Below are 10,810 nucleotides of genomic sequence, written 5' to 3'. Positions count from 1 at the left end.
AATGAAGTCTGAGAAATGAATCACTGCATTTTATAATCTGTTCTTTTCTGGCTATTTCAAAAAAAATATTAGGGGCATAATGCAAAACATCAGAAATATTCATATAGGTCTCTGCATTTTGTAATGAATTTTAACAAGAAATTTTTAATTGGGCTTACATGATGGGGGCAATGGAAAATACTTCAAATATTCTGTATTGTGTTTATATGCATTTTGGATAAAAATATCATGATTTGTAGAAATAATGAGCAATGAATTGGATACTGGCTGATGCTACAGGTAAGAATTTAGGAGCTCATGCTGTAAGATTAAACTAGACTTAGAAAAAAAAAAAACGACTGGTAAGGGGAATATCACCATGTAATTTGTCTTTAGTTTATTTCATCTTTGAAATATGTTCTCTCTGATATACATACCAGTAATCCTGGAGGTAGGAGGGGGAAAGTCGGCCTTACTTTGTTTTTGCAAATGCTGAATGGGTTGAGGATTTTAAGAATAGGTACTTTTACATTTATCTACTTCCACCATCTCTGTTCCAGAAAGAAAATGATACTTTCCTTTTTGAATATTCATTGATGCTTCTAAACTCCTTAAGCCTCAGACTGACCCTTTCCTTCCTAAAATCACTTCCAATTCACCATGCTTCTACACAGTCCTATCCACAGTGGACCGTGGCAGCATGTGATATGGAAGGGAACTCGTAAAAGTGTGCTTAGTGATAAAATACTTGCTAACATCAGCCTTATCTCAGAAGCACATAGCAAATAAAGTAGCCTTATATGTAGTTTATTGGTTATGTTGATTATATTGGTTATGTTGGATACCTGAACACCAAGATGGCTGTGTAGTAAGACTTTACCCTGCTGCAGCTGCTGCTAAGTCGCTTCAGTCGTGTCCGACTCTGTGCGACCCCAGATATGGCAGCCCACCAGGCTCCCCCGTCCCTGGGATTCTCCAGGCAAGAACACTGGAGTGGGTTGCCATTTCCTCCTCCAATGCATGAAAGTGAAAAGTGAAAGTGAAGTCGCTCAGTCGTGTCCAACTCAGTGACCTCATAGACTGCAGCCTTCCAGGCTCCTCTGTCCATGGGATTCTCCAGGCAAGAGTACTGGAGTGGGGTGCCATTGCCTTCTCCAATGCATGAAAGTGAAAAGTGAAAGTGAAGTCGCTCAGTCGTGTCCGACTCAGCGACCTCATAGACTGTAGCCTTCCAGGCTCCTCCATCCATGGGATTCTCCAGGCAAGAGTACTGGAGTGGGGTGCCATTGCCTTCTCCAAGACTTCACCCTAGACCAGGTATTTTGAGGTAATCAAGTAATTGCATAACTGTGTTCTCATTACATTAGCATTTGATACTTGACATGTTCAGTATTCCCTGGAGAAGGGAAAGGCCACCCGCTCCAGTATTCTGGCCTGGAGAATTCCATGGACTTGTGTAGTCCATAGAGTCACAAAGAATTGGACATGACTGAGAGACTTTCACTTCATTTCACTTCATGTTCAGTATTCACTTATTTATAGTTTCATACTTTACCCAATTGGGTTAACCATTGTTTTCACTATTCGGAAATCAAAAATCCCTAGGGAATATACCATGAATAGGGAACTCTTTAAATACCCTTGATTAAACTGTATTCCAAACTTCTTTCTTTGGCAGTTTTATTTTTTTTTTTTTTCGTTTTTTAATTAATTTTATTTTATTTTTAAACTTTACATAATTGTATTAGTTTTTAAAGTCTGTGGAAAATCATTAATTCATTAAGAAATAAGTGCCCATCCAAATGAAACCAGGATGCCTGTTTGTCAGCATCTCATGGTTGTCAGTCTGGTGTACAGCCCTTTACCTGGTCTTTACACTGTCAGCTTGTGAGTGACTAACCCCTGCCTTTTCCACAGCCAATTTATCCTCTTATTTGTTCCCATGATAAGCATCTCTGAACATGTTTGAATAACTTGCTCAGAGGAAGGCTTTCTGTCGTAGTAGAAGGCTAGCAATTTTTATTGTCTCAATTGTTGCTCATGAGAATATAATTTATTAAACTTTATCTACTAAACCAAGATTAAGAATTTCTCATTCATGTTTATACTACTGTTATAGATTTATTAAGACACCAAAAAGAAAAGAAATCTTTTCAAAAGACTCATTATAGCATATATTCTCTAAAAGGGGAAAACTGTTAACCAAAGTATAGATTGGGGTCAAGAGCTTTGTGTTATTATGGTTTTCCCATCTGATCTGTTCAGTGATCCCAATCATTTGACATAAGCACCAACCAGTGCTCTTTTCTGAGCAGTAATTTTTTTTTATTCTTGCCTCTGAGTTTAATCCTACAGACTCTGAGACCACTGTGGTGTTTTTCTTTCTTCTCTTACTGAGATTACACTTCCCACTCCTAGAAAGAGAACCTTTGGGTCAAGGTGGCATGATCTCTGTGAAGTTCACATTAAAACATACCTGAGGTATGTAAAACATTAACTTAATAACATCATGACATAATCAGAGATTGATTTTTTGCATTTTGACCAACTAGCAAGCTTGTTGGTAGAAATTGCTTGGAGATTATGGAGACAGAAGAAACCAGATGGGGAGTTGGCCTTTGGAAGGCAGACTTAGTGTGTAAAGGTGGAAAGGGTCCCTGGACAATAGGCAGGGAGACACTGCCCAACTAGGAGACGGGGAGTCAGCCAATGCTGAAGGGTCACTCCAGAGACTAACCCCATCCATCACAATTCTGAGACTACTGTTTCCAAGCAGCTCTTTAAATAAAATATCCAGTCTGCAGCAAAAAGGGCAAAATATATTCACTACAACATTACAACTTTCCTGAGAAGTATTTTTCCCCCAGCTCCAGAGGTTTTGTTTTGTTTTGTTTTTGCAGCTTTGGAGTTGATTTCAATTCTGATAGCAATATCAGTAGACTGCCTGACTTCTAATCGGATAAAAATCATTGGTATTTGCCAGAACCAACATCAGGGGGAACATCATCAACCTGCTCTCCCTTGATCCACTCTGAAGGCACTGATGAGTAAGAAGCCTTTATACTCTCAGGCTCCTTCAAAGTGCAGACAGTGAGAAAGATAGAAAACACAGTAACCCTCATGGGTGGGCAGATAAACTTAAGGAATCAAGGACAACCAATAGCTACCTCACACCAGTCCCATTTGAAATTCTTTCCTATAACAGGTCATCTTTTTTTTTTAAATTGGAAAAACTTGAAGATGAAAAATAGAAATTTAAGAATAGCGAGTTCACATTAAATGTGTAAATAGGGTAGAAAGAGTAACACAGTGGTCAACAGGATAGAATTCAACAGAACTGCAATGGAATCCCAGTTCCATCACACACTGTCTATGTAAACTTGAGCAACCTTATTGAGATTCTGTTTTTCTGCTGTAAAATAGGCCTAGTAATAGTACTTATACTTTGGGGAATATAATAAGTCCCCATAAGTTAGCTGTTACTAATTTTTTAATTAGATGATACTAGTAAATTCTACTAGAATTTACTTCCGTGATTTAAAGGTTTTAAACATTGCAGTTATAGAGAGAGCTACCATGGAACAGTTTAACAAATAAGTTATAATCAAGGAACCATATGTCTACAAGGCATTTAGTGCTGGGACAGTTGCTTTATGAATACAAAAGAAATATAATTCCTATTTTTTTCCTTTATATGATATACCTCTTTGTTAGAGAGATAGACTAACTTGTGAATTTCTGTACTATTTATTTAAAAGCTCAGTTTTGGTACAGATGATTATGAAATTACACGTAAAACAATCATGCAACATAGTCCTTAGTCTTCCAAAGCCTCAAAACAATTATATGTAGGGATCAACTAATGTAAATAATAAAATCAAGGCAGAAGTTGCTGTGAAATAGTAGCCTGTTCAGTTTTGCATTTCTGAATTTTAATTTCTTCATTGTATAAGCTGATAGTGAAAGTGAAAGTCGCTCAGTTGTGTCCAACTCTTTGCAACCAGGGACTATATAGTCCATGGAATTCTCCAGGCCAGAATACTGGAGTGGATAGCCTTTCCCTTCCCCAGGGGATCTTCCCAACCCAGGGATAGAACCCAGGTCTCCCACATCGCAGGCGGATTCTTTATCAGCTGAGTCACAAGGGAAGCCCGTAAGCTGATAGAGCACCATTTAAATTTTGCAATGGGTGATATGCAGATCTGTCCTACTACTGGTGCAGTGAATTCAGACTGAAAGGGGTGGACTCATTTCCATGTTTTGTGTATCAGCTAAGTCCTTCTTACTGGACAGAGACCTAATTAGCATAGACAGACAAGTTAGGAGAAGGTGATGCTCTTGGCCTGTTGGGGTTCCTATGTGCAACCGGACCAAAGTAGTCAGGTAGGCAGCAGAAACATATTTCTTTGGACCTCTTCCTTATACATCCCCCAGGCTCAACACTGCTACATGATGATATGCAGTACCTATTTAAAAGTGATTATGACTACCTTAAAACAATGACAAATATTGGGAGAGGGGTTTTCCAGGCTTTACCTTGAAAATCACCCTACTCCTAAGATGAAGAGGCATAGGGGATTATAGAACTGAGACGCTGACACAGGCTTGCTTCTATGGGAACATTTTCTGTATTCCAGAATGAAGGCTAGAATTGCCTGACTCTAGGAGGTACTGCCTGGGAGTTATTTGTTTCATGGTTCAAAAGTTTGTTTACTGAGTTTTTGTTCTGATAAGGATCTGAAAGTCTGTTTTACTTTGGAATGAATGGCAAGTCTAACTTGAATTTTTTATTATTTGAGTTGTGCTGTAAGAGGTCAAAAATGAGACTATCACTGATCCATGGAGAAACATACAACTATTTTCTGTAAAATTGCTAAACTTATCTCTGGTTTAAAGTAATCTTCCTGGAACACAACACACACACACATATAACTTACTCTATTTTTGTCTATATATTATGCTTCACTTAACAAAAGTAAAGAAGGGTGGGCAGTTTGAAGGAATCAGTAATTCTTATCTAAGTCAGGTCAGTTTTTCCATACCATTTTTACTTTGACAAATAATGTAACAGTCACTTCCAAGAGTAAAGAATTTCTAAGAATACTACCTCCTTTGGTAAAGACAGTGTTGGGAGATAGGAAGTGGATACAGAGTAACTCAGGACTTCAGAAGAAGCCTGATATGTTTTCAGTCCTAGCTGATGGAATTCATGTAACTATTTTGCTGTAATACCTTCTATAGATATGTCAAATCTGATTTAAGATATTTCATATCTAAATAAATCATATCTTATTTAGATGGGAAAACTAAAATTATTGGTGCTTGAGGTTTTAATATCCATGTGAAATATATTGTGATTTCTGTTAAAATAAGAACAATGAGGCCTTCAGAATTTCTTACTACTGTTTAAATAGAATATTGGATATTGTGGCTTAGTCTTCTGACACTCAATGCAAGGACAGCATTTGGTTCATTTAAGCTCATAAGTGTCTGCACAGCATAATTAAAATTATATTTGAAAACTATTGTAGGGAAGAGGAGGGTAACACCAAATTTTTTAGAGAATAGTTATGGAATTCTTCACTTCTATTCTCAAAATAATACTCCATAATACTGTAATGGTTGGTTACATACATAAGATATACACACGTGCACATACACACACACACACAATTTGAAGTGATAATATTGCCTTATGAAATATCCATTAAAACAGTTTTTCAAATATGTTCTTTTTTTCAGTTTTATTTATTTATTTATTTTTTTACCTTACAATATTGTATTGGTTTTGCCATACATTGACATGAATCCACTGTTTCCCATCCTGAATCAAATATGTTCTTTTAAATAACGTGTGTTATGTTTAAACACTTATTTTCAGATTTATGCATGCATATATTGATGTTTATTCATCTTACCTTTCCTTAAAAAAAAATAGATTGCATATTTAGGGAGGAATGTTGGTGAAGAGTGAGCTCCAACTTCATATTTGAACTTTCCCTAAAATACTGTGTTCACATTGAGGATTTACTTTGTAAGAAAGTGAAAATATTTTCAAAAGTCAAGTTATGCTTTTAAATATTAAATGTCACTTTTTGTAGGCATTTTTGGAAAGGGTGCTTCCTCTAGCAGCTAAAAATTAGGAAAAAAAGGCTAACGTTAAGCCCATGACCATGTTGTCATAAGACATGTTAGAAATGTTCACAACATCTTAAGTGAAAATAGACTGTCTGGTAATCTTCTGTTTTTCAGAGATCTTAATATTATATTTAAATAAAAGGAAGGATAAAATAAGGCACAAAGATAACCATCTTTTAAAAACATAAAATTTCTCTTTTCTTGTTAGGGGTAGATCAATGACAATAAAAAGGAAACTATCAGCAAAATATAATTTCCCCCAAATCCACATGTTTGATTTCATATTTCAGTTCAAAATACTTCCATATTTATTCTAAATTCTAGTCTCAATGTTGATCTTTTATAAGTGGTTTGAAACTACTAATTCTAAAAGGGAAATCAAACAGGCAGTCTACAATTTCAAAACTGAGAATATTTCTTGTAATAAAAATTTACATTGATTGTGAGTTATATTTGTTTTGTTTGTTACTTTTTATTATTAAAACACTTTCATAAAGCTGTTATTTCACCCATGCCCAGGAGGCAAGAGTTTAGCCCTCTATTGAATTAGTTCATCTAAAGGTCAACATTTTCTAATGGAATGAGACTTTTGTGTTATTCTCATTTAGGACTACAACTATATGACCTTTAAGAGCCTTTCCTACACTGTAATCTCTGAAGATTTTATTATACCTTTCCTTAAAATTAATGGCAAAAATCTTTATCAAATTTGTTGTGACATTCATTTTTATACTAGCTTAAAGCAGAATATGAAAATATTTGTGTCAACTATGGCTTTCTGTTGACATAACACAGATTTGCAACAATCTTGCAGGGATCCCCAACCTCTGGGATCTAATTCCTGATAATCTGAGGTGGAGCTGATGTAAAAACAATAGAAATAAAAGGCCTAATAAACGTAACATGCTTGAATCATCCCGAAACCATCCCCCTGCCCAGTCCCTGCAAAAATTGTCTTCCAGGAAACCAGGCCCTAGTGCCAAAAAGTCTGGGGACCTCTGCTCTATAGAATTTTCCTGGTGTCTTTGGGTTGCTGTATGAGAAAAGGGAACAGTAGAAAGATTTCTGCTGGGAGAATCATGTTATTGAACCTGTCTTTTTCCTTCCTTCCTTTCCTCTGCTTGTGCTCCCTTCCTCCTGTTATTACCTCTGAGGTGTAATATGTGCTCAGCAAGACTTCACAACAGCATAAGTGAGCACCTCTTAGCTCCTATGTGATTAGCCAATGAGCAGATGCACAGTTGCTTTGGCTTATATGAGGTTGTTGTAATCTAACTCCTGACTGACTCTCATTCAAAAGCTGTCGCTCAAGCTTCCCTGCTGGGTTTCCTCCTCACATTCCTCCCTTTGATCCCAGGTTTACTCAAACCTTCCTCAGGGGCTCCCAGCTCTACTTCTTTAGTTCGGATTCAAAGTCCATTTCTCACTACAACCCCACCCCCAGTGCTAACTCACTGGCTCTGCCCTCTCCTTAATCTCCCCATCACTCCTGGACTTTCCATTCTCCCTGTCTCCTTACTTGCTGGAGAAAAATCTTTTAGGATGTTTTTTTACAGTTGATCGCTTTTTGTAACTTGATTAAATTTCTGTCCTTTGTCTATTAATACCTTCATAATTTCCCAATTTAGATTAGCATTAGCCCTTGCCTTTCCATTATCTGTAATTACATATCCATATTTATAGTCTAAAGAATGTTAGCTATATATAAATTTATTAAATGTATTAAAGATACCCAAGTTTATAATGATACTTAAAAATACTCATGAGTCATCTTTGTAAACTGGTAACTAAAAGGAGGAGGAGAGACAGAATCAAGCATTTATCGTGCTCTTAGCATCCTTTTACTAAAAGAACCATGGTTAGCTCACAGAAACCAAAGAGTTGATGAAGTCAAGTTCATTTGTTTCTTTTAATGAATCGCAGTTAATAAATGCAGAAGGGACACTAGAATTTAAATATCACCACTTCGTGATCCTTAATGAAATAAAGAATCTGGGCAATGATCATCAATTGCTCCTGTATACATCTAAACCCACAGGTGGAAAACTAATGGAGAAGTTTACATAAAAAATTTCCTAAGCTGATCATAACAGAACCCACTGATCCAGTTTAACAATACAAAAGGGAATCAATTATACAGTCTGTGCCTCCTTGTGTGATGCAAAAAATTATACAACGCTAACCGTAAAATACTCATAAAAAATTGAATGAGATTCTTATCAAGGCTTCTAGATCTGTCAATTTTATGGAAAAAAACAGGAGACAGAGGATATCCCAGGAAGGCAGTTAGCAAAATTCAGAATGTGGGAAATTCTACAGGGCAAAATATCTTTCTTCAACAAATTGCAAGAAAAAAAAGGAAAAGATATATGTATATTCCAAGGAACTTTAGAGACATATTAATGTGTAATATATGCTCCTGTATACATTAATGGAATAATGCATGTGCAATATTGGCTCCTGATTTGAACAAAGCATTGTAAACAAATGATCTCTTAGGCCAAATAATCACAGAAATCTGAAGACTAGGAATTTGATAATATTAGGGAATTATGATTCATTTCTAGGTTTAATAAATGTTATTATTTCTTAAAGAAAGAATCCGTATCTTTAAAAGATCAAAAATATTCATGAAAAAATGGGCAGAAGACCTAAACAGACATTTCTCCAAAGAAGACATACAGATTGCCAACAAACACATGAAAAGTTGCCCAACGTTGCTCATATTGCTGCTGCTGCTGCCAAGTCGCATCAGTCGTGTCCGACTCTGTGCGACCCCATAGACAGCAGCCCACCAGGCTCCCCCGTCCCTGGGATTCTCCAGGCAAGAACACTGGAGTGGGTTGCCATTTCCTTCTCCAATGCAGGAAAGTGAAAAGTGAAAGTGAAGTCTCTCAGTCGTGTCCAATTCCAAGCGACCCCATGGACTGCAGCCCACCAGGCCCCTCCGTCCATGGGATTTTCCAGGCAAGAGTACTGGAGTGGGTTGCCATTGCCTTCTCCTGCTCATTATTAGAGAAATGCAAATCAAAACTATAGTGAGGCATCACCTCACACCAGTTAGAATGGCCATCATCAAAAAATCTACAAACAATAAATGCTGCAGAGGATGTGTAGAAAAGGGAACCCTCCTGCACTGTTGGTGGGAATGTACAAATGATACAGCCATTATGGAAAACAGCATGGAGATTGCTTCAAAAACTAGGAATAAATCTACCGTATGGCCCAACAATCCCACTACTGGGCGTATACTCTGAGAAAAACACAGTTCTAAAAGACCATGTGCCCCGGTGTTCATCGCAGCACTATTTGCAATAGCCAGGACATGGAAGCAACCTAGATGTCCATCAATAGAGGAATGGCCAAAGTGGTTGTGGTACATTTATATAATGGAATATTACTCAGCCAACTGACTCAGAATTTGAGTCAGTTGTAGTGAGGTGGATGAAATTAGAGCCTCTTATATAAGTTCAGTTCAGTTCAGTCGCTCAGTCATGTCTGACTCTTCGCGACCCCATGAATCACAGCACGCCAGGCCTCCCTGTCCATCACCAACTCCCGGAGTTCACTCAGACTCACGTCTGTCAAGTCAGTGATGCCATCCAGCCATCTCGTCCTCTGTCATCCCCTTCTCCTCCTGCCCCCCAATCCCTCCCAGCATCAGAGTCTTTTCCAATGAGTCAACTCTTCGCATGAGGTGGCCAAAGTACTGGAGTTTCAGCTTCAGCATCATTCCTTCCAAAGAAATCCCAGGGCTGATCTCCTTCAGAATGGACTGGTTGGATCTCCTTGCAGTCCAAGGGACTCTCAAGAGTCTTCTCCAACACCACAGTTCAAAAGCACCAATTCTTTGGCACTCAGCCTTCTTCCCAGTCCAACTCTCACATCCATACATGACCACAGGAAAAACCATAGCCTTGACTAGACGGACCTTTGTCGGCAAAGTACTGTCTCTGCTTTTGAATATGCTATCTAGGTTGGTCATAACTTTCCTTCCAAGGAGTAAGTGTCTTTTAATTTCATGGCTGCAGTCACCATCTGCAGTGATTTTGGAGCCCCCCAAAATAAAGTCTGACACTATTTCCAGTTCCCCCATCTATTTGCCATGAAGTGATGGGACCAGATGCCATGATCTTCATTTTCTGAATATTGAGCTTTAAGCCAACTTTCTTACTCTCCACTTTCACTTTCACCAAGAGGCTTTTTAGTTCCTCTTCACTTTCTGCCATAAGGGTGGTGTCATCTGCATATCTGAGGTTATTGATATCTCTCCTGGCAATCTTGATTCCAGCTTGTGCTTCTTCCAGTCCAGCGTTTCTCATGATGTACTCTGCATATAAGTTAAATAAGCAGGGTGACAATATACAGCCTTGATGTACTCCTTTTCCTATTTGGAACCAGTCTGTTGTTCCATGTCCAGTTCTAACCATTGCTTCCTGACCTGCATACAAATTTCTCAAGAGGCAGATCAGGTGGTCTGGTATTCCCATCTCTTTCAGAATTTTCCACAGTTTATTGTGATCCACACAGTCAAAGGCTTTGGCATAGTCAATAAAGCAGAAATAGATGTTTTTCTGGAACTCTCTTGCTTTTTCCATGATCCAGCGGATGTTGTCTTATATAAAGTAGGTCAGAAAGAGAAAAACAAGTATTATATATTAGCACATATATATGGAATCTAGAAAAATGGCAC

The sequence above is a fragment of the Bos grunniens genome, chromosome 5 (genome assembly GCF_055505025.1).
Source record: "Bos grunniens cultivar Pamir isolate PY7600 chromosome 5, Bosgru_T2T1.0, whole genome shotgun sequence".
Taxonomy (NCBI): domain Eukaryota; kingdom Metazoa; phylum Chordata; class Mammalia; order Artiodactyla; family Bovidae; genus Bos; species Bos grunniens.
Note: the sequence above shows the minus strand (reverse complement) of the source record.